The sequence below is a fragment of the Triticum aestivum genome, chromosome 6D (genome assembly GCF_018294505.1).
Source record: "Triticum aestivum cultivar Chinese Spring chromosome 6D, IWGSC CS RefSeq v2.1, whole genome shotgun sequence".
Taxonomy (NCBI): Eukaryota; Viridiplantae; Streptophyta; class Magnoliopsida; order Poales; family Poaceae; genus Triticum; species Triticum aestivum.
This window is the reverse complement of record NC_057811.1, coordinates 224,845,926-224,850,890: the sequence shown is the minus strand read 5'-3', so window position 1 is coordinate 224,850,890 and position 4,965 is coordinate 224,845,926.

Genomic DNA, 4,965 nt, shown 5'->3' with positions numbered 1-4,965 from the left:
CCGAGCCGCCGCCGCTCGCCGCATTCGCCGCCCCTCGCCACCCCGCGCCCTCCCGAGCCCCACCGCACACGCCGCACCCCGCGGCCCTCGCCGGAGCAGCCGAGCCCCGCCCCCGACGAGGTACTGCCCCGTTCGTGGCCGGTTTAAAAAAAACCATTCGTTTAAAAAAAACCCTAGATCGTTTTTTTTTCGGTTTTATTATTTTGCGAGCGTTCACCGAACCGTTCGTTTTAACGAACGCGTTCGTCGGTTTTTCTCTGTTAACGAACGTCCGTTCTTTAACCGTTCGTCCGTTTTTCTTTTTCGTCGGATTATTCCGCTATTTTCTCAGATTCGATTTCTGATCGAATCTTCGTTTCTGTTTAACTTCTCGCTCGTTTATCGGAATCAGGCGATTCAAGCGCCAAGAGTTTCGTCTCGAAATTCTCTTTCCGTTTAACCTACTCAAACAAGTTTTTACTACAGTAAAATTTGACCTAGATCCAGATTAGTAAATGAAGCTTGTTTCTTTCGCCGTTTGACTTTCGTTGCTTCTTTCGAGTTGATTCTTTTTGCAAACCAGAGTTCTTAAGTTGAACTTTCTGGTTGGATCTTTCATTCGAGTTTTACCCGTGCATTAGATGAGTACTTATTGTTTGCTTGTTTGTTTGCGATAGAGTACCCGGAGTGTGCCGCTTGTTACTTCGAATCGCTAGGTTTTGCGGATCATCAGCAAGGCAAGTAACACTTTGATCATACTTTCCATACCCAGTTTTATTGCATTAGATCTATTCTTCAAACAATTGCATGATTAGGATCTAATTAAACTGTGGGAATTGGGAAGTAGTTGAGGTAGTACCTATTACCTGTTCTTTTATCAAACCCTTGGGAGTTACTTCTATGTTGCTATTATATTGCCATGCTATGCTCGTAGACGTGGATTGGGTTTGAGTGATATTCATGACAGATGTGAGATTGTTAATAATGGTTTACCTAAGGTGGCAACTAAAACTCACATCTGGGTGGATTGAGGCACCTGGAGAACCCAGTGTTGTCTGTTTGTATAAGGACCGCCACCCAGGCTCAAAGGGATCATAAGATTATTCATGCTGGAAACTTCCGTGTGCAGCCACAAGCTATTATGGGCTCTAGCATAGTTGAGTAGGTTACATGATCTCTTGAAGAGGTGGGCTAGCAGATGTAGGGGAAAGTAGGTGTACCGGTCCATCCAGAGTAAAGAGTGATTGTTTCTGAAAGACTGTGTCTCGGTCATCCGTTTCTCAAACACCATGCAGTGCGAGAAATAAAATGGAGGCGATCGAGTCTTGTGGGGAAAAGTGCGCAAACCTCTGCAGAGTGTACAAACTAATCATGGTTAGCCGTGTCCCCGGTTATGGACAACTTGAGTATCTAGTACCTGGATTATCATTTGAATCTCATCACCATGTTACTTTTAATTAATTTTGTGGGTTAATGATGACACTTAATTGGGATTGAGTTGGAGGTACCTTCTCAATGTTTAACAACCACCATGATAGTTAAATAAAATTTATTCCTTTGAAGTAGGATAAAATTGGCTTTTCGCAAAACTGTAACCATAGAGCTTTCCACCAGCCTTATATGCATGTAGTATAGCCTTGTTATTGTTCATTATCCTCTATGTGTTACTTTGCCAGCATATTCTATGTGCTGACCCGTTTTCGGGCTGCAACGTTTCATGTTGCAGACTTTTCAGACGACGAGTAAGGTGCCTTAGGTCGTGGTCTTATACTCAGTGTTGCCGCTGGAGTTGATGGACTCACTTATCTTCCAAGTCTTCCGCTGTTATCGTTTTTAGATGGCCTTAAGCCATGTTTATCATATTTAGTCTCTTGGAGATATTAGATGTAATAAGTGTGTGATTGCTACTCTGTTATAAATCCTCCATTTGTACTGTGCGTGTCAGCATTACTGATCCAGGGATGACACTGGTGCACAGCAGCACAGACCATTTGAGGTCTGGTCGCTACAACGTTTTGTGCCTAACTACTAAAACCGCGACCTCTTCAAGAAACTTCAACTCCTCAAGCAAGGAACCAAGAGCGTTGAAGAGTACTACAAGGAAATGGAGATTGCCATGATACGAGCCAATGTCATGGAAGATGATGAGCAAACTATGGCACGTTTCTTGAATGGACTCAATCATCCTATCAAGAAAATAGCCGACTTCCAACCATACTCGAACCTCATCGAGCTAGTGCATCAAGCTACCAAAGCGGAACGCCAAGTGCAAGATGACCTCAAATATGCCAAGTTCTCATCCAAGTCTTATGACTTCTCCAACTCTCAAGCGTCAACGACTCCAACACCTTCTACCTCAACCAAGCCATGTACAGACAATGGCGACAAGTCAAGTTACAAGAAAACTTCGAAAAGCTCAAGTCATCCTCCTACTACAAGCAACTTCAAGCCGAAAGCTTCATCATCATCTACCCCAACCGATGAGACCATCAAGACAAGTTCCTTCAAATGCTTCACATGCGGCGGCCGAGGCCACAAGTCATTCGAGTGCACAAACAAGCGCACCATGATACTCAACGACGACGGAACCTATGACTCAATGAGTGAAGGAGAAATGGAAGCCCTTGAGCAAGTGGCCATGTATCGGCAAGTGAACAACGAAGATGAAGATGATCAAGTCTTTTGTGACAAAGATTCAAGCCCCGCTCTTGTTGTCTCCAAGGTCTTGACTCTTCAACATCAACAAGACGAAGACCAACGATGCCACATCTTCCACACCAAGGCCGGCATCAATGGAAGGTCTGTCAAGGTCATCATCGATGGAGGAAGTTGCCATAACCTCGCAAGTGAAGAACTATGCTCCAAGCTTCAATTGTTCAAGATGAAGCACCCACACCCATACAAGGTTCAATGGCTAAGCGACACCGGCACTTTGCAAATCGAGCATAGAGTACAAGTTTCTTTCAAGATCGGATGGGTTAGGAAAGATGAGAGTTCAGAATAGAATGAGGTCTAGAGGAAAACACTACCCATATGCTCATGAGACAAATACAATCAATATCACTCAATCAATTCAAACAAGGCATAACAATCGATCTAACTAGCTTTACAAAGTGCTTGAACTATACTATTAAATGGGGGAAAACTACTACTGATAGGGTGGTCTACTAGAAATTCTGATCAGTTGAAGACTCCATGATGTCTGCTCCAGCTTCATCAACAAAGTCATCTTCACTTGGTTCCGAGTCGGTGTCGTCGATGATGATGTAGTTATCCGGACAAGTGCATTCATCATCCTTTGCTTTTGGCACTGGATTTCCCATGAATACTCCAATCTTCTTCTCCAGGTCGTCATTCTTCCCTACTAGTGCGACGATTTCCTCCATATAATCCTCGCGTGTAGCCTTGAGTTCTTCCTCCAGCTCCTTGATCTTCGTCAATGCCTTCTTCAGTTCTTCCTTGTCCGAGCACATCTGGTTCTCCTGGCGACGGATATGTTGGTTTTGCTCCTGGATGAAAGCTGCAATTGATCCATCCTTCTTGGTTCTGATCATCTCCCATTGCGCGTCTCGGCGTCCACAAATCTGATAAATTGTATCCTTAAGCTCCTGGTGGTAGACTTCTCCAATGCGTCCCATAGCGATGTGGGCTACCATGCTCTTCCCTAAACTCCAGGTTGGTGCTTCGAAAACCAGTCTTATGGGTTCAGTAACTGGCACAAACGTCCTTCCTGGAATGTGAACTTGAATCTTCCAGCTCTCCTCTTCGGGTAATGTGGCGTTGTAGGTTCCGGTGATGCTTGGTATTCCTATGTTCAAGTACTTGGTGACTTCCTTCAAGTGTCGACCAAAAGGCGTGTCTTCATCTGGTTGCATGAACTTGCTCCTTGTATCCGCCATTCCTAAAAGAGTAGAAAGTGGAGAGGGGTCAGAAATGAGAAGAGAGAAGTGTTCTAGGGCTTAAGCTTAGTGGTCGTGTCCTACAGTCAGCGTGTGCTCTGATACCACCTTTGTAGCGACCAGACCTCAAATGGTCTGTGCTGCTGTGCACCAGTGTCATCCCTGGATCAGTAATGCTGACACGCACAGTACAAATGGAGGATTTATAATAGAGTAGCAATCACACACTTATTACATCGAATATCTCCAAAGAGAATAAGTATGATAAATATGGCTTAAGGCCATCTAAAAACGATAACAGCAGAAGACTTGGAAGATAAGTGAGTCCATCAACTCCAGCGGCATCACTGAGTATAAGACCACGACCTAAGGCACCTTACTCGTCGTCTGAAAAGTCTGCAACATGAAATGTTGCAGCCCGAAAACGGGTCAGCACATGGAATATGCTGGGAATGTAACACATAGAGAAATAATGAACAGTAATAATACTATACTACATGCATATAAGGCTGGTGGAAAGCTCATGGTTAAAGTTTTTGCGGAAAGCCAATTTTTCCCTACTACAAAGGAATAAATTTTATTTAACTATCATGGTGGTTGTTAAACATTGAGATGGTTGACAACATCTCAATCCCAATTAGGTGTCATCAATAACCCAACAAAATTAATTAAAAGTAACATGGTGATGAGATTCACATGATAATCCAGGTACTAGATACTCAAATTGTCCATAACCGGGGACACGGCTAACCATGATTAGTTTGTACACTCTGCAGAGGTTTGTGCACTTTTCCCCACAAGACTCGATCGCCTCCGCTTGATTCTCGCACTACATGATGTTTGAGAAACGGATGATCGAGACACAGTCTTTCAGAAGTGTTTGCACCTTACGTATGGGTAGACAGTTACACCTACTTTCCCCTACATCTGCTAGTCTACCACTGTAAGAGTTCACACAACTTAGTCAACTATGCTAGAGCCCATAATAGCTTGTGGCTGCACACGGAAGTTTCTAGCATGAATAATCTCATGATCCCTTTGAGCCTGGGTGGCGGTCCAAAAGAAAAACAGGCAATCCTGGAATACC